Source organism: Dendropsophus ebraccatus, chromosome 11 (assembly GCF_027789765.1).
Source record: "Dendropsophus ebraccatus isolate aDenEbr1 chromosome 11, aDenEbr1.pat, whole genome shotgun sequence".
Lineage (NCBI taxonomy): Eukaryota > Metazoa > Chordata > Amphibia > Anura > Hylidae > Dendropsophus > Dendropsophus ebraccatus.
In genome coordinates this window covers 60,362,600-60,389,118 of record NC_091464.1, presented here as the reverse complement: position 1 = coordinate 60,389,118, position 26,519 = coordinate 60,362,600, and the positions used below count along the sequence as shown (strand labels likewise).

At 43.4% G+C, this 26,519-nt stretch overlaps 1 protein-coding gene across 2 annotated transcripts in view; it reads right to left on the bottom strand.

The window, feature by feature from the left end:
* ERG (ETS transcription factor ERG) overlaps positions 1-26,315 on the bottom strand; it is a 284,049-nt gene extending 257,734 nt beyond the window's left edge. Inside the window, exon 1 of one of the 2 annotated variants that reach the window (XM_069945884.1) lies at positions 26,254-26,315. The gene's annotated coding sequence lies outside the window, so the exon portion shown is untranslated. Of the gene's footprint in view, positions 1-17,254; positions 17,456-26,253 lie in introns of those variants that run through there. The other variant, XM_069945883.1, reaches the window with a different exon arrangement.
* Positions 26,316-26,519: the final 204 nt, after the last annotated feature.

The following is a 26,519-nucleotide window of genomic DNA, read 5'->3' as shown; positions in this document are numbered from 1 at the left end:
AGGAACAAGTATGTGTTTGACTTGGCTCACATCAAGAAATTTGCTTTAAAAAATCCCTCTTTACACCACAAGTAGACGGGCATAGGAAGGGGAGCAGTACCTCATATATCCTCCTCATATAGTGGTGTCTTCTCCCCTAGTTACTGTAAGTAACTGCAAGTAGGGTAATCTTAAAGCTTCTAGTAATGTGGGAAGGAAGCAGCTGTCGAATGGCAGCCTATCCTTTCTCTCTCTCTCCTATGCTAATCCCAGGTACAATGCACCAAGAAGCATCATGTGACTGATCTGGATGCTAAATTTTGGGATACAGAAGAACGGGGTATCAATTAAGGAGCCACAAGAAACTGGGGCAACAATCCCTAAAAACCAATGACTGGAGATCTACTTTGGTGATCTGGAGGAGTTACCACATACTAATCACATACTGATTTGACACGGTAAGAATGGAGCAGCTGTCAGATAGCAGCCTATACTTTCTTTCCTTCCAGGCCTAATCTAGTGTCAGATCTTCTATATCTGTTTTGCTGAAGATCTACTATATATAATATAGTTATATAGGTGGGTTATAATACCTATAACTCTCTTCTTCTAGGAATAGATCAGCTGTCCGATGGCAGCCTATCCTTTCTATAACTATATTCAGTTCTCTATTATGAATAGATGAATAGACACTGCGTCCTGCACAGCGGGATTCCGCTGCAGAATTACGCTGTTTTTGCTCAGTATGAACTGGGCCTATAACTACATTCAGCACTCTTCTTCAAAGAAAGGAGCAGCTGTCAGGTGGCAGACTATCCTTACTATAACAACATTCAGCACTCTTCTTCTGGGAATGGTAGCAGCTGTCAGATGGCAGCCTATCCTTTCTATAATTATGTTCAGCTTTCTTCTAGGAATAAAGCAGCTGTCAGATGGCAGCCTATCCTTTCAATAACAATGTTCAGCTCTCTTCTTCTAGGAATAGAGCAGCTGTCAGATGGCAGCCTATCCTTTTTATAACTATATTCAGCTCTCTTCTTCTAGGAATGGAGCAGCTGTCAGATGGCAGCCTATCCTTTCTATAACTATATTCAGCTTTCTTCTAGGAATAGAGCAGCTGTCAGATGGCAGCCTATCCTTTCTATAACTATATTCAGCTTTCTTCTTCTAGCAATGGAGTAGCTGTCAGATGGCAGCCTATCCTTACTATAACTGTTCAGCTTTCTTCTTCTATGAATGGAGCAGCTGTCAGATGGCAGCCTATACTTTCTATAACAATGTTCAGCTCTCTTCTTCTAGGAATAGAGCAGCTGTCAGATGGCAGCCTATCCTTTCTATAACTGTTCAGGTCTCTTCTTCTAGGAATGGAGCAGCTGTCAGATGGCAGCCTATCCTTTCTATAACTATATTCAGCTTTCTTCTTCTAGCAATGGAGTAGCTGTCAGATGGCAGCCTATCCTTTCTATAACTGTTCAGCTTTCTTCTTCTATGAATGGAGCAGCTGTCAGATGGCAGCCTATACTTTCTATAACAATGTTCAGCTCTCTTCTTCTAGGAATAGAGCAGCTGTCAGATGGCAGCCTATCCTTTCTATAACTGTTCAGGTCTCTTCTTCTAGGAATGGAGCAGCTATCAGATGGCAGCCTATCCTTTCTATAACTATATTCAGCTTTCTTCTTCTAGCAATGGAGTAGCTGTCAGATGGCAGCCTATCCTTTCTATAACTGTTCAGCTTTCTTCTTCTATGAATGGAGCAGCTGTCAGATGGCAGCCTATACTTTCTATAACTGTTCAGGTCTCTTCTTCTAGGAATGGAGCAGCTGTCAGATGGCAGCCTATCCTTTCTATAACAACATTCAGTTCTCTTCTTCTAGAAATGGAGCAGCTGTCAGATGGCAGCCTATCCTTTCTATAACAATGTTCAGCTCTCTTCTTCTATGAATAGAGCAGCTGTCAGATGGCAGCCTATCCTTTCTATAACTATATTCAGCTTTCTTCTTCTGTGAATGGAGCAGCTGTCAGATGGCAGCCTATCCTTTCTATAACTGTTCAGCTTTCTTCTTCTGTGAATGGAGCAGCTGTCAGACGGCAGCCTATACTTTCTATAACTGTTCAGGTCTCTTCTTCTAGGAATGGAGCAGCTGTCAGATGGCAGCCTATCCTTTCTATAACAACATTCAGTTCTCTTCTTCTAGAAATGGAGCAGCTGTCAGATGGCAGCCTATCCTTTCTATAACAATGTTCAGCTCTCTTCTTCTATGAATAGAGCAGCTGTCAGATGGCAGCCTATCCTTTCTATAACTATATTCAGCTTTCTTCTTCTGTGAATGGAGCAGCTGTCAGATGGCAGCCTATCCTTTCTATAACTGTTCAGCTTTCTTCTTCTGTGAATGGAGCAGCTGTCAGACGGCAGCCTATCCTTTCTATAACTGTTCAGCTTTCTTCTTCTGTGAATGGAGCAGCTGTCAGATGGCAGCCTATCCTTTATATAACTGTTCAGCTTTCTTCTTCTGTGAATGGAGCAGCTGTCAGACGGCAGCCTATCCTTTCTATAACTGTTCAGCTTTCTTCTTCTATGAATGGAGCAGCTGTCAGATGGCAGCCTATCCTTTCTATAACTATATTCAGCTTTCTTCTTCTAGGAATGGAGCAGCTGTCAGATGGCAGCCTATCCTTTCTATAACTATATTCAGCTTTCTTCTTCTAGGAATGGAGCAGCTGTCAGATGGCAGCCTATCCTTTCTATAACTATATTCAGCTTTCTTCTTCTAGCAATGGAGCAGCTGTCAGATGGCAGCCTATCCTTTTTGTTCTGTATCTTTACCTTGGCAGCCTCTGTAACTCTCGTCAGCTCTCTCTCAGCGGCCACCACCATCCACTACCTATCAAGTTTGCTATTTATCTATCTAGCAGGAGTGTGTATAGATGAAAAAGTAAAGGAAAAAAAGTTCAATAGCTGCTGTAAATAATCTTGGCACCAGCTGTAGGAGCAGGTTACCAGATGTATCAGCCCTTCCACACAATGTGCTTCCAATGTGTTGCCCTCTTTGTTTTCACCCCTACAACCTCAAATAGCTTTTCTGGGTCAGATGCAAAATTGTGAGAATGAAAACAAGCCGTAATGAGCCCAGATCCTGCCATGTTCCCTGGAAAATAAAAGTAAGTAATCCGGAGCGGTTGCAATGGACTTTCTGTAACCACAGAGCTAGCCAGTCACTTAAAATATCTTTTTTTTCCATTGAAATCCATCTATTTTTTTTTCAGGGTCTTATGGAAAAACTTTTAGAACTAATGTACCTAAAAAGAAAAGAATTATAGTAACATAAAAAAAAATCTTCATATAAAGAATAAATAGAGAATATGGACTCTACACCGATGACTTGTACTTTGAGTGTTGGACCTTTAGTGGCCCCATAAATCAACAAATAGAAGAAACGATGCGACCCACTTTCTGCAGTATGCAACAAGCATACTGCTCATACCATACGCATATCTCCTCCTTATCATCAAGGGCAGGATTAAAATAAAAGGTGACACCAGTAAATAGATGAGATCTACCATTCACAATAGGTGATGGTCACAGCTCTACTTCTCCATATCCCTGTACTAGGGTCTTTGCACAGATCAGAAAGCATACCTAGAAAACTCTCCTGTAGAAGTCAATGAGTTTCCTCCAGACTGTTTTGTATCTAGGATTTTTTTGTGTAAAGCATCTCTCTAAATATTTTTTTTAAAAAACAGCTTAGGCAAGATGGCTGCCACCATAAGAATGTACTAGAAGTAAAACAGAATTATTTTATAAAATAGAAACATATTAGAAAAAGTAGCATGTTTTAACCCTTTGAGGACCAGGCCCAAAATGACCCAGTGGACCGCGCAAATTTTGATCTTAGTGTTTCCGTTTTCCCCTCCTCCCCTTCTAAGAGCTCCAGCACTTTCAGTTTTTTATCTACAGGCCATGTAAGTGCTTGTTTTTTACAGGAATAGTTGTACTGTGTAATGGCATCTTTCATTTTACCATAACATGTACGATGGAATTCCAAATATATTATTTATGAAGATATAAATTGGTGAAATCGCAAAAAAGAATGCAATATGGTAACGTTTGGGGGGTTCCTGTGTCTACGTAATGCACTATACGGTAACAGCGACATGATACTATTATTCTATAGGTCAGTCCGAACACAACCATATGCAGGTTTACGCAGATTCTCTAATGTTATATATTTTTTTTAAATGAAATCCTTTTTTTTGGCAATTAATTATAAATAAAATGGGACTATTGTGACGCTTATAACGGTTTTATTTTTTCACCTACGGGGCTGTATGGGGTGTCATTTTTTCCGCCATGATCTCTAGTTTTTATTAATACCATATTTGTGAAGATCGGATGTTTTGATCACTTTTTATTAATTTTTTTATATATATAATGTAACATAAAATCGGTAATCCGCGCACTTTTTCCCCTCTTTTCGTGTACGCCGTTTACCGATCACAATGACACTTGTTATATTTTAATAGATCGGACAATTACGCACGCTACGGTATATTATATGTTTATCTATTTATTTATTTATTTTTATATGTTTTATTTATATAATGGGAAAGGGGGGTGATTTCAACTTTTATTGGGGGAGGGGTTTTGGGGTTGTGTGTGTGTGTTTTTAACTTTTTTTTTTTTACACATTTGAAGTCCCTTTGGGGGACTTTTACATCCACTACTTGGATTTTTACACTGATGAATGCTATGCCATAGGCATAGCATTGATCAGTGTTATCGGCGCTCTGCTCATTGAGCTCAGTGTAGCAGATCGCCGATCGGACCGTACGGAGGCAGGTGAGAGACCTCCGGCGGCCCGGTTTACCGATCGGGACCCCCGCAGTCACACTGCGGGGGTCCCGATCGGTAAGTGACAGGGGACTCCACCTGTCACTTACACTTAAACGCCGCGGTCGCGCCGCGATCGCGGCGTTTAAGGAGTTAATGACACGCGGCAGCGCGATCGCTGCAGCGTGTCATTACCGGTGAGGTCCCGGCTGCTGATTGCAGCCGGCCCCCACCTGCTATGAAGCGCGCTCCACTCCGGAGCACGCTTCATAGCGTGAGAAACACCCAGGGCGTACAGTTACGCCCTAGGTCGTCTGGGGACAGACTTCCATGGCGTAACTATACGCCCTGGGTCGTCTAAGGGTTAATGTCCAGCTCTGATCAGTTTAAAAAATTTAAGGGAATTTTAAGGGAATGTGTCATCAGAAATTACCTATTGTTTAAAGTGTTACTGTCGTTATAACTTTCAAAATCTAAATCAACAGTAGATGTGATATAAAGCAAGTTTGAAATTTACATTTATTATTTTTGTTGTTGTTATCATGCTGTAAAACAAAGCTGTGCTTACCAAAAATACAGGTTCATTCTCTAGAGGGCAGATTTTCTAACTTGTGCTGATTGTAAAAAACAGACTAAACACAGGAATTCCAACCAGTACAGAGAGTCACGGCTTAATGTGTCCATTAGTCACATGACTGCCTTCTCTCTGTGAGCGCTCAGATGGCCTGGGATACACCTGACTTCCTGTTTTCTGACTGTTTCCTGTTTTTTCAGGAAAAAAAAGAGTCAGAAAACAGGAAGTGTAACGCCCGGAGTAGTGGATCCACTGGACCGGCACCAGCGATGGCACAAACCTCACCAGGGAGCGGAGTCTAAGGGGCCGCTGGTTTTCACCAGAGCCCGCCGCAAGGCGGGATGGACTTGCTGCGGCAGGCGACCCCCAGGTCGCTACCCCTGGCTTGGTTGCTGGTGTCGGCAGGCGAGGCGTGGCAGGAGATGGCACAGGCAATAATCTGCAGATGAGAGAGCACGTGACAGGCTGGACACGGGAACAGGTGGAGTGACAGGGGAACAGGAACCAGGAACAGGGACTAGGGACCAGGTAACGGACAGGACTCAGGAACAGGGACTTGGGACCAGGTAACGGACAGGACACAGGAACAACAGGGAGCTGGGCCAAACGCTATGGGAAGCATGTAGAGGCTCCAACCCAGGGGACAGGGCATGCTGGGATTTATAGGGGAGTGATTAGGTGCAACTACCAATTAGGAGCGCACTGCCCCTTTAAATCTGAGACAGCCGACGCGCGCGCGCCCTAGGAGGCGGGGACGCGCGCGCCGGCCGGCACAGCGGGAGACAGGAGCGTGGAGAGGTGAGGCGCCCCCCGGGGCCGAGGTGATAGCAGCGCCGGGTCCCCGACTATGGACACCGGCTGCTGCATGGGGCAGGAAGCGGTCGCGGCGGCGGCCCGGAACGCGGGACGCCGCCGCGGCTGTGACAGTACCCCCCCCCTTTGGCCTCCCCCTCTTTCTTGCCTGCAGATGGCACAGGAAGCCACAAAGTCTTTGACATCTTGAAACAAACTGGGCCACCAGTAGTGGCGAGAGATCCGTTGGCCGGTCTTACGGACTCCAGGGTGCCCGGCCTCCAACGAGGAATGACCCCACTTCAAAATACCTCTTCGAAGCGCAGGGTGAACATGAGTCTTTCCGGGGGGTACTCTCCGAAGCGAGGAGGTGACGACTGGTGCTAGGCGATCAGGCGGTAAAACATGGCAAGGGACTGTGGGTCTGTGGACGAGGACCTTCTGTAAGTTCTCCCGGTGGTGAGAGGACCCGACCTTAGTCTTGGGTACGGAGAGAGGGTACACCTCAGCAGAGAAGGCATCCGCCGAGTCTTGGTCTTCTGCCGGTAGGTCGGATAGAGGCTTGGCTGGGACAGGAAACGACATAGTACTCTTGGTCTGAGGTGACCTGAGACACTGGTTGGAACAGTCCTGACCCCAACTGAGAATCTCCCCGGTTCTCCAGTCCAGTTGAGGGGCATGTTCTTGCAGCCACGGGAGTCCCAGGAGGACCGCGGGGGAAGAATGGGGCAGGACGTAGAAGGATATCTCTTCTTGATGTAAAGGACCCACCTGGAGGACTAAAGGTGCGGTCTGGTAGTACACACGGTCGGTAAGAATTTCGCCTGTGACCGAGGAGATAGTCAGGGGCCTGGCTAGTCGGGTCACGGGTAGCCGCCATCTTTGGACCAATGTTGCCGCAATAAAACTGCCTGCTGACCCAGAATCGAGGAAGGCAGTAGTCTGATGATTTCGTCCTGAGAGAGTCCGGATGGAAACTGGCATAGACAGACTTGGAATGGTGGCATTCACACCTAGGGACACCTGTCCCACCGGACCTAGGTGCGAGCATTTTCCGGATGTTTGGGGACGTAGGGGACATCCCAGCCGGAAGTGATCGGAACCACCGCAATAGAGACAGAGATTCTGCTCCAGGCGCCGGATTCTTTCATCAGGCGTCAGGTGAGCCCGTTCCACCTGCATAGGAATCTCAGGAGAGGGTTGGGACATCGAAAGGTCAAGATTCTGGAAAACCGGCGCCAGCTGGGGATGGCGACGGGAACGGGTTAGTAAATGTTCATGCCGAACCTCCTCCTCCCTCTCCGAAAAACGAGTATCAACTCGGGTGGCCAGTAGAATGAGTTCGTTCAGGGAGGTAGGCAGGTCTCGGGCAGCGAGCACGTCTCTCACACGACTAGACAGGCCTTTCTTGAAGGTGGCCAATAGGGCGGCCTCGTTCCAGTCCAATTCGGCTGCCAGGGTGCGGAACTGGATGGCGTAGTCACCAACAGAGGAGCTGCCTTGAGAGAGGTTGAGGAGAGCAGTCTCGGCTGAAGAAGCACGGGCAGGTTCCTCAAAGACGGAGCGAAACTCGAATAGGAAGGCCCGGAGATTGGCAGCAACTGGATCATCACGGTCCCACAGTGGCGTGGCCCAGGCCAGGGCTCTACCTTCTAATAGGCTGATGATGAAAGCCACTTTAGAGCGCTCGGTGGAAAACTGACTACTCAAAAGTTCAATGTGCATGGTGCACTGAGTCAAGAATCCTCTGCACAACTTAGAGTCCCCAGAGTACTTGCTTGGGAGGGCCAGTCGGAGTGAAGAAGAAGCGTCAGGAGGTGGTGTGCGCTGGGCAGTAGTCTGCTGCTGTAAGGCGGCAGTGAGTTGCTGGATCTGCTGTGACTGTTTCTGGATTTGTTGCGCCTGCTGAGTGACCACTCTGGCGACGTCACGGAGATCGGGCACCTCGCCGGGATCCATGGTTGGAGCCTACTGTAACGCCCGGAGTAGTGGATCCACTGGACCGGCACCAGCGATGGCACAAACCTCACCAGGGAGCGGAGTCTAAGGGGCCGCTGGTTTTCACCAGAGCCCGCCGCAAGGCGGGATGGACTTGCTGCGGCAGGCGACCCCCAGGTCGCTACCCCTGGCTTGGTTGCTGGTGTCGGCAGGCGAGGCGTGGCAGGAGATGGCACAGGCAATAATCTGCAGATGAGAGAGCACGTGACAGGCTGGACACGGGAACAGGTGGAGTGACAGGGGAACAGGAACCAGGAACAGGGACTAGGGACCAGGTAACGGACAGGACTCAGGAACAGGGACTTGGGACCAGGTAACGGACAGGACACAGGAACAACAGGGAGCTGGGCCAAACGCTATGGGAAGCATGTAGAGGCTCCAACCCAGGGGACAGGGCATGCTGGGATTTATAGGGGAGTGATTAGGTGCAACTACCAATTAGGAGCGCACTGCCCCTTTAAATCTGAGACAGCCGGCGCGCGCGCGCCCTAGGAGGCGGGGACGCGCGCGCCGGCCGGCACAGCGGGAGACAGGAGCGTGGAGAGGTGAGGCGCCCCCCGGGGCCGAGTCCCCGACTATGGACACCGGCTGCTGCATGGGGCAGGAAGCGGTCGCGGCGGCGGCCCGGAACGCGGGACGCCGCCGCGGCTGTGACAGGAAGTGCCATGTTTTCCATGATAACTAAAAAAAAATAATTAATGCAAATTGCAAACTTGCTTTATTTGCTGATTTAGATTTTGAAAGTTACAACAACAGTGACAAGTCAAGTTTTTATATTAAATACATTCTTTTAAAGAATGTTTGGGGATCTTTTCTACCAATTTTCCCTTTGCTATCTATACCATAAAATAATCCTGAAATCTTTTAGTTTCATTTCAGCGATTAAGTCTAAAAAGTCCTGATACTTTCCAGCAGTGTCTTCATCATAACATATAGGTTTACACTAAAAGAGGGCACCAGTATATAGATAAGACAGGAGCAGAACATTCTTAACAAACCTTACCCCCGACCCCCCCCCCCCCCCTCTCTGCACATTGATCTCTGTGCAGGTCACAGAGCATGCCTACAAAACTTTCCCACCCAAAAAAATTAATAGCTCCTCCAGCAATCTATTAGTCCATAGGGATTGCAGTAAAGCATCTCTCTAAATGCCATTACAAAAAGCTCAGGCATTAGGTCACTCCTATAATAAATAAAAAAAATAATGGAACAGGTTAAAAAAAGAACATGTCAAAGTAAAAAAAAGAAATAAAATCTAGTTGATACATTCACTTTAAGCCACCTACGTCCATAGCAGGATCTGTCCAGAGCAGCAGAAATCCCTATAACAAACTTCCCCTGCTCTGCACAGTTCCTGTTATGGACAGAGGTGGCAGCAAAGAGCACTGTGTCAGACTGAAATACACCACTTCCTGCAGGACATACAGCAGCTAATAAGAACTTGAAGAATAGAATATTTTACAAATCTGTATAACTTTCAGCCATTGGTTGATTTAACCCCCCCCCCCCCCCCCCCCCCCCCCCCCCCCGGAGCTTCCTTAACCCCTTAGCGACCCATGACGTATCTGATACGTCATGGTGCCGCGGAGGGTGTTCAGAACGGGGTCCCGCCGGGACCCCGCTCTGAACGGCGCTGATCCCGGCTGACACGTGCAGCCGGGCAGTGCCTCTGTTAGCCGGCGCGGGTCCCGTTGCCGCGCCGGCTAATTAAGCACTTCAATGCAGCTGTCAAACCTGACAGCTGCATTGAAGTGCTTTATGCACACTATCCCTGGTGTCTAGTGGGTCGGATCTCCCCCCCGCGATGCGATCACGGGGGGGAGATCCGTTTTTCTGCCCGTGCCGGGCCTCAGCGTCGGAATGACGCTGATCCCGGCTCGGCAATAGATTGCTATGGCCTGCAGCAGGCCATAGCAATCTATGACCGATCTAATCGATCTTTGCTGTGTATATACACAGCATTGATCTCTATGAGAGATCAGTGCTATGTATATACAAGCCCCCCAGGGGGGCTTCTAGTTACAGTAAAAAAAAAAGTAAAAAAGTGTTTTTATTAATAAAAAGTCCCCTCCCCTAATAAAAGTCCAAATCACCCCTCTTTTCCCATTTTATAAATATAAATTAATAAATAAACAAATAAATAAACATATTTAGTATCGCCGCACACGTAATCGCCCGAACTATTAATCACATTACTGATCTCGCACGGTAAACGGCGTCAGCGCAAAAAAATTCCAAAGTGCAAAATTGCGCATTTTTGGTCGCATCAAATCCAGAAAAAATGTAATAAAAAGTGATCAAAAAGTCGTATATGCGCAATCAAGGTACCGATAGAAAGAACACATCATGGCGCAAAAAATGACACCTGACACAGCTCCATAGACTAAAGGATAAAAGCGCTATAAGCCTGGGAATGGAGCGGTTTTAAGGAACGTGTATTTGTTAACAATGTTTTGATTTTTTTAAAAGCCATCGGATACAATAAAAGTTATACATGTTATATATCGTTGTAATCGTAACGACTTGAGGAACATGCATAACAAGTCAGTTTTACCATAGGGCGAACGGCGTAAATGCAAAACTCCCCGAAATCAAAACAAATTTGTTTTTGTTTTCAATTTGACAGCGCAAATTATTTTTTTCCGGTTTCGCAGCATATTTTATGGAAAAATAATGCCGGTCATTGCAAAGTACAATTGGTTTCGCAAAAAATAAGCGCTCATATAAGTCTCTCGGTGAAAAAATGCAAGCGCTATGGACTTTTAAACATAAAATGGAAAAAGCAAAAGCGCAAAAACGAAAATTGGCTTTGACCTTAAGGGGTTAAAATAAATGGATTAAAGGAAATCCATGGCTGATCTACTTCACTGTTACTGTAAACACTGTGCAACTTGTTGGGAGCTCAGTAGCTGACTTGTGTCACCTAGTGACACGATTATGTGTTCTACAATTACAAGTACGGTAAATATGAGATTTAAAGGCACAGTAGGGGATAAAACAAAGGTCAAATGTTTCAGAATTTGGCTGTAATTGGTTTTGTAGGCTCTAAATATCTGAAAGAAAAGGTTTCTTTAAGTGCTGAGTGTAAGGAAGAATGTGATGAATGGAGATCAGATGCATCCCTGGGAGTATTACGGTATTATAGACGGTCTCTAGAGTAAGGACTGTAACAAAGGACTCCTGTATACAACAAGGTGGATGTAAACAGAAAATCTTACTGTTATATATTATAGAAACCAATGAGAGAGTAAGGGGGGGCACAAGGAGCCATAAAAGTTTCAGGAGCCATAGAGTTATATTTACTGTATATTATTATGCTTCTGTGTGATATGATATAAAATAGGAATTGTACTATGTAAGAAATTCGGAGGTTGTGTTGAAAAGGACAGGTATTTAGTTGTTTCGAGTGTTTGAATAAGAAATAGGACGGTTAGGAACCCGGAGCTTAATGGTGAAAAACTTCTTAATGGAAGATATATAGTTTTTTAAAGAAGACCTGTCAGCAACTTTTTACTACAACCAGTGTACAACTGAGTTTTTATCCTGAATCCGTCACTCCAGCGCTGAGATATAAGCTTTAGAATGTTCAAATTAAGAGCTAAAGCAAAAGCCCAGCAATGTTCAATCCTTTCCCTCCTAACTAAAGCCCCTATGTCTTCATGTAAACACCCATTCTGTGAACCTTTCTGGGCTTTTGCATAACATTTCTAAAGCTTATATATTTATTTCAGCACTGGAGCGATAGTTCGAAATATTACTTTTATCTTCTGATTTAGGGTAAGATACCCTATTGTACACTGCCTTTACCTTAGTCATCAAAACCTGCTGACATCAGCTTCAGAGACGGAAAAGAACCACGCTGAGTAGAGAAATGTTATCAGATATTTCCCCACTTCTACTCCTCCTTCCCTGATACAGACTCAGAGAGTCTGCTTCCTGTGATTTTATTTATTATACTGCTAAAAGCCCTATTACACGTAACAACTATCGGCCGTATTCGTCCTGTGTAATAGGAGACAACGGTAAACTGACATGAACTATGTCGGCTGATCGATGCTGTCATTTGTCTTTCAACATGCTGAAAGACAAACGACTGTGATAGTAGCGATCTGCTGTCATCTCTCCGTGGAATAGGAGTGGCAGCAGCAGACTGCCGCTATCCTCTATTTGCTATCCCATACATTGCAGACAGAGTGATAAGATCTTGCTCACCTATACCTATAAAGCACACCTTCATAAGCAGTAGCAGCATAGAGGGCATTTTAGAGTAGCACTGAACAATGTAAGCCGAAAAGTGTAAGAGAAGAACACTGGAGCTGTCAACAGCTTCTCTGTGTCTTCCTCTGCCGCTGACTCCTTTTCCCTTTTCTCTCATCATAGACTCCTATGGGTAGCATGTAACCTGATCCCTCAATAAGTCTGGTCTTGCAAGACAGACATATAGCAGCTTCTCTGAATGATAAATTGAATTTATGATATGTGTAGAAAGGAAAGGAGAACATAGAGAAATTTCATAAATTGACTATTGATTGTCTGTTTTACCTTCAAGGATTAGTGAATAGTCTCTCCAAAGTCTCTCCAAATATTATTGCATGTGCTTCTATTATTACTGAAAGTATATATATATATATATATATATATATATATATATATTTGTTATTTCTTTTTTTTTTACTATGACTATCAGCAATGTTATTTGCACATTTGTTTTTCCATCTGAATTAAAAGTAAAACAAATACTAACCACACGTACAACAGGACCAGTACCACAGCATGTACATTTATGCATCTGTAAAAGGTTAAATCCTCCCACCCCTACAGTGAGCTTCTTGTTAAGGAGACGGCACTGGGGCTCAGCCGTAAGAGAAAGCTGAACTTTTCTCCCTAGTGGCTTCTCCGCATGTTTTCTTAATAAACCAGCTCTGGATGTGACCTTCCTGTGTTATATCTCTGGCAGAGAAGTCTAGATGCCCTATCTGCTTTCATGGGCTTCTTGTGAGACTTGGGTTACTCTTTAAGGTGTGAAGTCTACAGTGTATGACAGACGCTCAACAAGAGCTGCTTACTAATGCGGAGCCGGACAAATGCAAGATACAGGCAAAATAAAGGAGGCACAGTTCTAGTAGAACCCAAAGAAAATACATACGAGCGAGGCGCCCAGTGCCATGTGTCTCTATTATATCATATTTTTCAAATATGCAGACGTAGCAGAATTTGTCACTGGGCACAGCGCCTGGTGATATCTTAATGTATTATTGCAGGACTTAGAGAGTTATAACTATGCTCAAATTATTATTTAAAGCGTAACTGTCATTTCAGCGCCATTTTTATGAAAACATTAAATATCTCACAGTACAAGCGATTTTAAGAAACTCTGTAATAGGTTTTATGTACTAAAAGAGTTTCCTTCTGTAGTGAAAAAGCAATCTCCCAGCCTCCCCCCTCACATCAGATGAAGCAGGATTTCTGTCTCCATTATGTGGCTATGGAGAGGGGAGGGGCTGTTAGGAGGGACTGAGCACGGAGCAGTCCTGCACAGCACAACACCCTGCAATCTTCTCTCAGTAAGTTCATAGATAAGCACTGACCTTTCTGACACCTGAATTTAGCGTTTTAGGTGCCTAGAAAGTCTACAAACAGCTGACCTTCATGTCACCTCTTCCTGCTCCCTCATCTCCCTCGGCCCCTCCCCCCTTCATAGGCTTACAATGGAGAGAGCAGAACCCGTCTTCACTGGCTTCTCTGTAATGAAGACGTGTTTGCCTGATAATGCACAGATAAGTAGTCAGGGGGGGAGGCTGGGAGATTGCTTCTTGAGTACAGAAGGAGGCTTTTTTGGCTGATGAAACCTATTGCAGAGTTTCTTAAAATCGCTTATACTACTGATTTCTGCAATAAAAAAAAAACATGACAGTTACGCTTTAAGTATGCGGCACACTGTCACCATTTCACTAGCATTATTGAGATAGGATGCCTCCATCATGACATTACCTAGGGGGGTAACTTTCCTACTGCGTAATATACCACTTGATGAAATCTTTAAAAAAAAAGGCATATAAAGAGTACAAACCTCAAGAAGATGAGGCATAGGGGGTATACTGTGCCTCATGCCTTTTGCAGTTGCTCTTACTAGTGGAGCATGGAGGAAAACTTTAAGGGTATGTTCACATTGAGTAAATGTGACGGAATTCCGTGGTGGAACTCTCCGCCGCGGAATCCCGCCTGCCTCAGTGTCAGACGGCATCTCTATGGGAGGGCTCACACACCTCCGCTCTCCGCTCAAAGAATTGACAGGTCAATTGCTTGAGTGGAGAGCGGAGGCACGCGAGCCTTCCCATAGAGATGCCGTCTGGCACTGAGGCAGGTGGGATTCCGCGGTGAATTCCATCACATTTACTCAGTGTGAATGTACCGTAAGGGTAGATAAACATCTAGCACAGTCATAGCAGACTAAAGATCTGGGGATGTAATGGCAGAAAGGACATGGATTTCACCAATTTTTTCACTGAGACAAAAGGTTCAATATGAGAAAAAAAAATTGCCATTTTGAGCATTTGTTACAAATTTTGAGCATTTTGTTACAAATTTACAAGATTTGACGTATAGCAGTAGCAATGCCTCGCAGCCATGTGATTGTCTATAATCTATAACTACAAGACTGTTAATGCTTCACTCCAATCCATGTGTTTATGTTGTGAATTTCCAACAGACGCCGGTACAATTTTTGAATTTTTTTTTTTACGACTGATAAAAATTTTCTGCATACATCTATATTTGAAACTTATAACTTTACGTTTCTATACTTTTTTTTACATGTAAAGGGTATATGTTATTCCTCTTACGTCTTTTACTTGTAAATGAAATGGAATTGAATGGAATGAATACTGTGCATGTCTGACAATAAAAAAACGCATAAATGATTAAATGTCTGGAAGCTGCTTTAAGTTTCTATACGTTTCCTATTGACTGTATACGTTTGGTATACGTTTTTCATGTAGGACAGATGTAAGGTCTGATACGCCATTCTTTACAATAAAAATGTATGCTGTCATAAATAAGATAATTGGTTGGAGTCATGTTTCTCTAATTAAAGTCTATGGATAAATCATGTTTAATTTAATTCTTCAGCTAGTAAAACTTATACACTTGACAGATAGAAAATTTGTAATGTGAATAGCCCCTAAGCCTAGAGGTATTACCATGGACTTGCCTATCGCAACCAATCAGCTTTCAGCTTCTAATGTGCACCATGAAATTGATAGTAATCTCTGGTTGCTATGAAATCAAAGGGCCTAGTTCATCAAATCTATATTTGTTTACTATAGCAGCCAATCACAGCTCAGCTTTATTTATTTTTTTGCAACACTTTAAGAAATGAAAGCTGAGCAGTGATTGGTTGCTACAGGTAACAACAGTCGTTTCTATAGACTAGTTTTGTTTCTATAGCAACCGGTCATGGACTACTTTCTGTGCCATTTGGAATGGCTAATTAGTTGTTATAGGTGACTTTTTTTTTTTAGATAGTTTATACACATTTGGCTTTTTGAAATGATATTGATACTAGATCAAATTGTGAGCATTATGCATGGAACCTATATGGTAGTATACACAATCCAGGCGGCCGTAATACAAATTTTTAGGCATTTCTATGGAGAGTCTCGGTTCAGCCCACCTTACAGTATGCATGGTGCCTATATGGCGGTATACACAGTCCTCATGGAAATATAATACAGAGATTTAGGTATTGCTATGGAAAGTTACTGCTTAGCCCCAGTCCTGTGCATATTGTATATATGGCGGTATCGGCAAACCTGGCAACCATAATGCACAGATTTAGGTATTTCTATAAAAAGTTACTATGCAGCCCTGTGCACATTGTATATATGGCGGTATCTGCAGTCCTCTCAGCCATAATGCACAAATTTAGGTTTTTCTATGGAAAGTTACTGTTCAGCCCCAGCCGTATGCATGGTGTCTATATGGCGGTATACACAATCCCAGGAGCCATAATATGTGACTGTAGGTACTCCATGTCCTGCCACATGATGTCTCCATATATAGAGAATTGATCTGTATAGAGCCATACTACAGTCAAACTCAAGATGCAATACTGTAACATGCTGTTTGTTTTATATAAGGTAGCATGTCCCTTTAAGGCGGTAGCTTTATGAATAAGACGTTGTGATTAAACGTTTCTAAATGATGTAATCCGAAAAACTACAAGATATTAAGTCTCCAGCTCAGGCAGAGTGCAGTATGGTGGGTACGATGGGTCACTTACTAACACTCACCCTCTGGAATACACATGACCATTCATCCCAATCACCGACGACACAACGGAACGTAAAATCTAATCCCATCTGGATGATACAAGCAAGAAGAGTCATTTACCAAACACCAACAGACCTCCTCCTCCCCTTATTAAACCTAGCAACGGCCTATGTCATCTGTCAAAATAAAACACCTCCAATCTCGGCTTCTCAAGGAGAAATCTGGACTTCTCCAAGACATCATTTGTTACTGAAATGACAAAATAGTCATCGACTTTCCTGAAATCCAGGTTAATAGAATGGAATGATCTGTCAACTCAATCCCGGTCAATGAGAAGAAACATGGAATGACATGTGATACAGCAGAGCTGAGTTGGTCATAAGTCATAGATGCTGTGTTTGTCATATGTAGCACAGCTTAGACGCAACTCATGATGACAACGCAAACTGCAAAACATCTACTAAGAATTAATAACAAACTCCTCTCTGCTACATCTTGACGAAATGAAACGATAAAAGCTAACTCTGTTAATAATACGGTATTATTGCAGCTTTGACCGGTACAAAGTCCTGGCAATATGTCTTATATAAAACAGCTTGCAAGCATTAAGAAAAAGCAGAGGTTGATGAATATTGATGTAGCAGAGCTGAGTTTGTTGTAGAGTCTGAGTCTAAATAAATTAAAAAGTACAGATAACAAATCAGAATCATGAGCTGCACCGACTCAGCTCTGCTACCTCTGTGCTACCTCTGTATGTCGAACTTGAAAAACGTATAAAATCTTTAAAAAGAAGAAAATTCCTGATAACTCACCGAGTCTACAGAGTGGGAAAAGTCATAGATCCGTGGATAGGCACTTTCACAAAGCAGCAACAGATGGAGGAGGCTGGATACAGGAAGAGAGTTTTTTCGGATACTTGGTTGGTGTTCGGAGCAGCAGCAACCGGTGGAAATGTCTTTGTGTTATATATATATATATATATATATCCCTTGTGAGGCGGTGGTAAATGTGGATATATTGCAGAGCCCTGTGCTTGTGGATGGAGAGGGATGTGAACTGACTCAGTCCCTGGCAGTGGTCTCAGCCCAGAGTATGAGTCTATCCCCTTCTCCAATCATAGATGAGTGAAAATCGACCAGAGTCCTCCCAGACTGAAACTTCCACAACTGCAGCATCATATACCCCACAGACCACCACACACGAGCCTGCAAAACAAACCTCAGCACGCCAGCTCACAAGCTCTCAATGTGTACTGTATACATTCCTCCAGTTAAAGTCACAGAGCTGAAGGCAAACATAAGCACAAAAACAACTAAAAAACATGAAAAAGAAAAAAACAAAAACACTATTAGCAAAAAATACAAATAAAAAAAAAAAAAAATTATACTTATATAAGCTAAATAGAGTGTTTTACAAGACATAAGGGTTACAGGGATACTCTGGCGGGGAAATTTTTTTTCAAATAAACTGCGATCAGAAAGTTATACGGATTTGTAAATTTCTTCTATTAAAAAAGTCTTTCAGTACTTATCAACTGCTGTATGTCTTGCAGGAAGTGGTGTATTCTTTCCAGTTTGACACAGTGCTCTCTGCTGCCACCTCTGTTCATGTCAGGAACTGTCCAGAGCAGTAGTAAGTCCCAACAGAAAACCTCTTCTGCTCTGGACAGTTCCTGACCTGGACAGAGGTGGCAGCAGAGAGCACTGTGTCAGACTGGAAAGAATACACCACTTCCTGCAGGACATACAGCCACTTATACGTACTGGAAATCTAGAGATTTTTTAAATAGAAATTATTTAATAATGTATAACTTTCTCACACGAGTTCATTCAAAAACATTTTTTTTCACTGGATTACCTCTTTGTATGGATACTTATATGTAATGTCTGATTCTTGTCTATGTATGTACCCCCAGAATTGTTAAGTGCTGCAAGATCTGTTGGAGTTATATAAATAAAAAGTATAATAATAATAATAATAATTATTATTATTATTATTAATAATAATAATTCATAGATCTGTACACAGTTAGGGCCCAAACCAAGGCAGGACCTATATTGCCACCCCATGTGTCAATCAAATCAGTCCTAACAGTTCCCATGAAAATTGTCATCCAGCTTCCCCACAATCCTCAAAGGCAGATTTGTAGGGTATTATCTTGATGTATCACAGCATAAATAAGCAGATTTACCTTTTAGGATCTGAGCTATAATTCTACCCATAATAGGTGTCACCCAGATTTCCTAGAAACAGATAGAGCAAAGAGATGCCCAAATAAACTAAATTCTTGATTAAAGGACAAGTGCCATGAAAAACTTTTCCCCAGTAATTGAAGCACATTACAGTTATATAACTCTGTAATGTGCTTCAGTCACCTATCTGCCTCCCTTCCCTGTCTTTTCCCCCCTCCACCCCCCAGCAGGAAGTGTCCTGACTCACACAGACCTAATGACTGCTGTCACCGTCACCAGGCAGCTCCTTCTTGTGAGGATGAGTCATCAGCAGGAGGGCTGCTCTAGCTCCTGTTACAGCAGCCCCCCCCTCCCCAGTCAATGTGATGGCTTGCAGTTGTTCAGCCAATGGGAGCTGAGCAAGCTGAGTCAAATGATAGGGGAGGGGGGGGGCTGCTGTAACAGGAAAAGGAGCTGAGAGAAGAGCTTGGTGACGGTGACGACAGTAATCAGGTCTGTGTGAGTCAGGACACTTCCTGGTGGGGGGTGGAGGGGGGGAAAGACAGGGAAGGGAGGCAGATAGGTGATTGAAGCATATTACACAGTTATATAACTTTGTAATGTGCTACAATTACTAGGAAAAAGTTTTTCATGGCACTTGTCCTTTAAGCATTAAGAGGACTTTGAAGCTAATATTACCATAGAGGTGATTACTCCACTCATGTTGGGACTATCCAACATGGTATATTAATAGACGGGAGGAGTCACACACTATGCAGGTACTGCGCAGAGCAAGTCTCTATAGAAAACCTCTCCTGCTCTGGACAGTTCCTGACATGGACAGAGGTGGCAGCAGAAAGCACGTGTCAGACTGACATACAGCAGCTGATAAGTAGAGATGATCGAACATCGGGAAATTTTAGGCTGAATCCCAGAATTCCAGGCGGTACCCGGGCTGTCTCCTCCTTCCCCACGGACTGGGAAGGCATCGGGAATCAAATGCTGCACGTTCAAAAATGTTCGAGTTTGATCGAACCTAAGATTTCCCAATGTTCGATCATCTCTACTGATAAGTACTGGAAGACTTCAGTTTTTTTAAATAGAGGTAAATTACAAATCTATATAACTTTATGCCACTGGTTGATTCAAAATGTATATATCCCTATAGAGTACCCCTTTAAGGTATAACTTAAAGCTCCTAGACCCCAGTAAAACATCTGTATCAACATCCCCACCCACCATGTGCCATTTATAATACTGAAGTCTTCTCTGATCCTTCTCAGGCTCCAGGACCCAAGAGTGACTGTTACTTCTGCACCTCCTATAGCTATTTCCATGCTGAAATGAGGTGAGGGGAACCAATAGGATGATATTGTTTATTTTAAGGTATCACAGTCTGCAATGGTGCTGTGCCACAAAAGGACACCCCTTTTTTTTCTTTTTTTTTTTAAGGACAGGGTCTGAAATGGCCTTAAGGACTGGAGCAAATCTTATGAATATGACCAGTGTCACTTTATTCATTAATAAACAGATACACATGTGTAGAGATCACCGGCACCACTCTCTATCGGCGGCTTACTTGTGGAATATTTCCAGGCACTATGGACTATGTCTCAGTCGTCCATGGGGTGCTCCTCATATAATAGTATATGAACAGTCCAAACAAAGAGAGAAAGATGAGGGCACTCACCCATATGTGGCACTACGACTTCTTTATTCACAACATGTGCAGTTAAAAGTCCATGAAGACATGAAGACATCAAGACATCAAGACACGCGGGCAGACGCCATACACCTTACAGCGTTAACATGATGGCCATTTCGCGCGCATGCGCATGCCTGTCTGATGCCGGCCGGGAACTCGTCCCCTGCTCAGCACTCGTTTGTATTCGGCTGCAGCAGCCGAAAGCAAACGAGTGCCGATCTCATTGATCTTTGCTGTATATCTATACAGCAAAGATCTCAATGAGAGATCAAAGTATATATACTAGAAGTCCCCCAGGGAGGCTTCTAGTATATGTGTAAAAAAAAAAAAGTGTTGTCATTAGTATAAAGCCCCCTCCCCAATAAAAGTCTGAATCACCCCCCTTTTCCCAGGTTATAAATAAAAGTAAACAAATAAATAAACATGTTTGCTATCGCCGCGTGCGTAATCGCCCAAACTATTAATTAATCACATTCCTGATCTCGCACGGTAAACGGCGTCAGCGCAAAAAAATCCCAAAGTGCAAAATTGCGCATTTTTGGTCGCATCAAATCCAGAAAAAATGGAATAAAAAGCGATCAAAAAGTCTTATATGCGCAATCAAGGTATCAATATAAAGTAAACATCATGGCGCAAAAAGTGACACCTCACACAGCCCGATAGACCAAAGGATAAAAGCGTTATAAGCATGGGAATGGAGTGATTTTAGGGAACATATATTTGTTAACAATGGTTGGAATTTTTTACAGGCCATCAGATACAATATAAGTTATACATGTTACATATCGTTTTAATCATAACGACTTGAGGAACATGCATAACAAGTCAGTTTTATCCCTGGGAAAATGGTGTAAAAACACATTCCCCCCAAATAAAAGAAATGTGTTTGTTTTTTTCAATTTCAACACACTTTGAATTTTTTTCTGGTTTCGTAGTGTACTTTATGCAAAAATTCAGCCTGTCATTGCAAAGTACAATTAGTGACACAAAAAATAAGGGCTCATGTGGGTCTGTAGGTGTAAAAATGCAAGTGCTATGGCCTTTTAAGCACAAGAAGGAAAAAACGAAAACGCAAAAACGAAAATTAGCCTGGTCCCGAAGGGGTTAAATAGCATTAGCAACATGTCTACTTTATGTTGGCGGCATTTATTAAACTATATTTCATTTTTTTTAGACAATAGAAAGCTTAAAACATTAGCAGCAAATTTCCAAATTTTCTGTAAAATTTCAAAATCAGATATTTTTAGGGACCTGTTCAGGTTTAGGGTATGTTCACACTACGTATATGTCCGGACGCATTTTTTCGCGGCCGAGCATATAAGTGTTAAACTCCGGTCGGGAATTTACGCAAGTTGCGGCCGGCTACGTACGGACCGCGAACTTACGCCCGTAGTCTACTTACGCTTCTCGAGCGCCCTACGTAGCGATCTGACAGCAGTCTTTTACTTGGAAATCTTCGCCTAGCCCCGGACACCCCACAGAACCTTTTGGATCGGCAAAGAAAAGTGGAAAAATGAAGAAATCGCCACTACGTATGAGACCGCATGTAACGCTACGGGCGTAAGTTACGGCATTTTAGTCCTCAAACAATGGTCTGGTTCATTTTTTACGGCGCAGCGAACTATCCGGGCGTAAGTTCGTAAGTAGTGTGAACTGTGCAGCCGTAGATCGTATACTTTCCATTGTATGCAAACTACGTAAATCTCCGGCTGCTTATTCACGGAACGCGCTATGTCCGGAGACTTACGTAGTGTGAACATAGCCTGAAAGTGTATTTGAGGGGACTGTATGTTAGAAAGCCCCACAAAGCACCCCATTTCAGAAACTGCACCCCCAAAACTCTGCAAAAGCACATCCAGAAAGTTTTTTTAACCCTTTAGGGGAGTCACAGAAATAAAAGCTAAGTGTGTAAGAAATTTGAAAATTTTAATTTTCTGTGCAGAGATTTTATTGTAATCCAATATTTTTCATAATTATAAACCTATTACCAGAGAAATGCACCCCAATATTTATTGCCCCGTTTCTGCAGTTTATAGAAATACCCCATATGTGGCCCTAATGCGCTATTTGACGCAACCACAAGCCTCAGATATAAGGGAGCGCCTAGTGAGTTTCAATGGCTCCGTTATATTTGGTCATTTCTGACTGTATCACTTCAGGTTGGCAGAGGCTCTGGGGTGCCAAAACCTAAAAAACACCCCTAAAGGGACACCATTTAGAAAACTACACCCCTCAAGGAATGTAACAAGGGGTGCGGTGAGCATCTGGACCCCATAGGTGCTTCACAGATTTTCCGAACAATATGGCGTGAAAAAAGACAAAAGTATTTTTTACACTAAAACGTTGTTCTAGCCTTCATTTTTTCATTTTCACAAAGGGATAAAAGGAAAAAAAACACAAAACATGTAGCGCTGTTTCTCCCGAGTACAGAAATACCCCACATGTGGCGATAAAGTGCCAAGGGGGCGCAGGACGAGCCTCCAAAGGGAAGGAGCGCCAATTGGCTTTTGGAAGCTGGATTTCACTGGAATGGATTTCAAGGGCCACGTTGCATTTACAGAGCCCTCGTGCTGCCAAGACACTGGAAACCCCCCACAAGTGACCCCATTCTGGAAACTACACCCCTCAAGGAATCTAACAAGGGGTGCAGTGAGCATATGGACCCCACTGGTGACGGGCAGAAATGTGGAAAAATGTGACGTGAAAGTGAAAATTTTCATTTTTTCACTTTCATGGCACAAATGTGCCCGTCATCCAGGGGTCCATATCCTCACTGCACCCCTTGTTAGATTCCCTGAGGGGTGCAGTTTCCAGAATGGTGTCACTTGTGGAAGGTTTCCACTGTCTTGGCAGCACGAGGGCTCTGAAAATGCGACATGGCGTTCATCATCCATTCTAGCCAAATCCAACCTCTAAAATCCAAATGGCGCTCCTTCCCTTCGGAGGCTTGCCCTGCACCCACATGGCGCTTTATGTCCACATGGGGGGTATTTACAGACTCGGGGGAAATTGCTCTACACATTTTGTGTTTTTTTTTTCTCTTTTAACCCCTTGTGAAAATGATAAATTCAAGGCTAGACCAACATTATAGTGTAAAGAATTTAATATTCATTTTCACGCCACATTGTTCCACATTTGTGCCCGTCACCAGTGGGGTCCATATGCTCACTATACCCCTTGTTACATTCCATGAGGGGTGTAGTTTCCATAATGGGGTCACTTGTGGGGGGTTTCAACTGTCTTGGCAACACAGGGGCCTTTTAAATGCAACATGGCCCCTCGAAATCCAATCCAGCCTCAAAAAACCAAATGGCGCTCCTTCCCTTTGGAGGCTTACCCTGCACCCGCATGGCACTTTATGTCCACATGTGGGGTATTTCCGTACTCAGGGGAAATTGGTCTACACATTGTGGTTTTTTTATCTTTTAGCCCCTTGTGAAAATTAAAAAATCAAGACAAGATCAATGATTTAGAGTAAAAAAAAATTTAAAATTACACTAAATGTTGGTCTAGCCTTGATTTTTTTCCATTTCCACAAGGGGTTAAAAAAGAAAATAAATGCAAAGCGTGTAGGGTAGTTTCTCCTGAGTACGAAAATACCCCACATGTGGACATAATGTGCCATATGGGCACAGGGCAAGCCACCAAAAGGGACAGAGCGCCATTTAGAGGCTGGAATGGAGGATGGAGGCCATGTCGCAATTACAAAGCTCCTGTGCTGCCAGGACAGTAGAAACCCCCCACAAGAGACCACATTCTGGAAATTACACCCCATAAGGAATCTAACAAGGAGTGCAGTGAGCATATGGACCCCACTGGTAACAGGCACATATGTAGAACATGTGCAGTGAAAATAAAAAATACAATTTTTTTCATTTTCACGTCCCAAATGTGGCCGTCACCAGGGGGCCATATTCCCGCTGCCCCCCTTGTTCGATTCCTTATGGGGTGTAGTTTCCAGAATGGGGTCACTTGTGGGGGGTTTCTACTGTCCTGGACGCACAGAGGCTTTGTAATTGCATCATGGCATCCTCTAATGGGAATGGCGGCCATACCTATTTAGCTGTGGAAAAGGGACAATTCTAATTTATTTGGGGGTATGCCTCTTAGTGAATCCAGCCGGCTGGGTGCCCGAAGCTGGGGAAAAGGGACAATTCTAATTTATTTGGGGGTACGCCTCTTAGTGAATCCAGCCGGCTGGGTGCCCGAATCTGCGCCCGGCGTACAAAATCTACACCTGCTCCCAGCAGGTGTAGATTGTGAACATGATTTACACCTGCGAGCAAGCGTAAATCATGATGAATGAGGTTCCGGGGTAGGCCACACCTTCTCCCTGCCCTGCAAGCTCCACCAGCCCGCCCATCAGGCGAGCAGGGTGTACCAGAGGTGTACGCCAGGGACAAGGGGCGAATCTGAACCTTCACCCTGGTGTACGCCTCTGGCGTACGCTTCGTAAATACCCCCTATAGTGCCTAGATAATGCTCTCCTGCAGTGGCCAAACAATACTGTCAAATAGGATCCAAATAATAAAACCATACAGTAAATTAATCTACCAGGACATTTAGTGCCCACATACCAGTATCCAAATAATAGAGCCGTCCAGTAAAATAATTTATTAGGATAGATAGTGCCTGGATAATACTACTACATAGTGCCCCTATAATACTGCCAAGTAATATGCAAACATTAGGACCATATAGTAAAATAATATATTAGGCTACATAGTGTCTAGAGCGACTAAATTATATACAGTCTAGATTATACTGCCATACAGTGCCTACACAATATACTGCCAAATAGTGTCCAAATAATAAAACCATACAGTGGATTCATTTACCAGTACATATAGTGCCCAGACAATACTTCCAATTACTATCAGAACAATACAATAAAAATAATAACTAGGATACATATGCCTCAATTATATTGTCACACAGTGCCCATGAAATATTAATGTGCAATCTCTATATTCTAGCATCTCACAGTTCTTGAAGGGTACTTCAGAGAATTTTTTTTTTCTTTCAAATAAACAGGTGTCAGAAACATATATAGATTTGTAATAAGTCTTTCAGTACTTATGAGCTGCTGTATGCCCTGCAGGAAGTGGTGTATTCTTTCCAGTCTGACAACGTGCTCTCTGCTGCCACCTCTGTCCATGACAGAGCAGGAGAAAATCCCTATGGAAAACCACTGCTGCTCTTTAGACTGGAAAGAATACAATTTCCCGCAGGGCATATAGCAATTGATAAGTACTGGAAAACGAGATTTTTTAAGTAATTTACAAATCATATAACTTACTGACACCTGTTGATTTGAAAGAAAAAGACATTTCACCGCAGTACCCCTTTAAATAATAGTGACCTACCTAGTGCAAGAAATAAAGCTCTTAGGGCCAGTTCACACTGAGTAAAAACGCTGTGCTCAGTGTGCTGCTGTAAGTGAATGAGAGGGAGCGCGTGCTTGTCCGCTGCCTCTCCTCTCCACTCAAAGAACTAAAATGTTACTTCTCAGAGCGATTAGCTGCGGCAGCGGATGAGCGCGCGCCCTCTCATTCACTTATAGCAGCACACTGAGCACTGTGGGATTCCGCGGCAGAGAGGTCTACTTAGTTTACTTAGTGTTTACTTAGTGTGAACTGGCCCTTACTATACAAACAATAATATTGACATAGAGTTCATAATATCACTATACAATGGCGCTCTATTGCACTCTATACTGACATAAAATGTCTTCATAATATAATACTACTATACAATGGCGTTCTAGTGCATTCAAGTCATCCATGTTTTACATGGACCCCCATTCATTTAAATAACCACCATGTAAAACTACACTTCCCATAACTTCTCTCTAACAAAAGTAGATATCAGTGGGGAGACAACCCTTTGAATCAAGGATTTTATTTATCTCTATAGTAAAATTAAATGCACCTACTTCTGGCGGCACTTGGTTTAGTGGTCGTTCATCATTCGTCAATCAACCTACCAAGTGACACAAGGTTTTTTTTTAGTCTTTTGGGTCCTTATAGGGATGGTGTGTTGTGTATCTGTAAAAATGAGGCCCCCTCCTGTTGTCTAGGAAGAGCTCCAGATCCGTCTCTTTAGGACTTGCCAGCCCTCCTTGGTTCTTCTCATGCCTTATGCAGCACTGACAGCAATTTGGTGTTGGGGGGATCGGCAGTGGAGGTGAAATTTTTGCTA